This window comes from Lycium ferocissimum, chromosome 11 (assembly GCF_029784015.1).
Source record: "Lycium ferocissimum isolate CSIRO_LF1 chromosome 11, AGI_CSIRO_Lferr_CH_V1, whole genome shotgun sequence".
NCBI classification, from domain to species: domain Eukaryota; kingdom Viridiplantae; phylum Streptophyta; class Magnoliopsida; order Solanales; family Solanaceae; genus Lycium; species Lycium ferocissimum.
This window is the reverse complement of record NC_081352.1, coordinates 18,043,840-18,044,387: the sequence shown is the minus strand read 5'-3', so window position 1 is coordinate 18,044,387 and position 548 is coordinate 18,043,840.

The following is a 548-nucleotide window of genomic DNA, read 5'->3' as shown; positions in this document are numbered from 1 at the left end:
AAAGTGTACAGTATTTCAATAAGTAAGGAATGACATTTGATGACCCTAATTAAGATTTCAAAGGCATTCAAGGTAAGAGGAGAATGTTTGCCAAGAGAAGGTAAGGCATACGATGTGTATCGGAAAGGATTTACGAGTAACAAGTTAATGCTGATTATTGATGCTTTGGAAAAGAGTTATAACATCCCTTATATTGTTAACGAGGTGATAAACAAGTGTTGAGAAGGTTTCATAAGGATTGGAGATCAAACGAGTCGATGAGAATGACTTTGGAAGAACTGGCATTATACGGCGCAACATACTGGCCGTATAAATTATACGCAGCCATATATTTGGCCGTATAATCAGCCCAGATGGTCAGCCTCACTAGACCAAATCTACGGCCAGACATACGGTCAGTGAAATTTATACGGACCGTATGTTGGTCTGTAGAAAATGGTCGGGACAGATTTGAGTATTATTAATAAGGGGTCAGTTATTTCATTTCATTTCCTTCCCCTCCCTTCTCTCTAGAACATTTCTCCCTACTTCTCCCACAGAATTAGGGA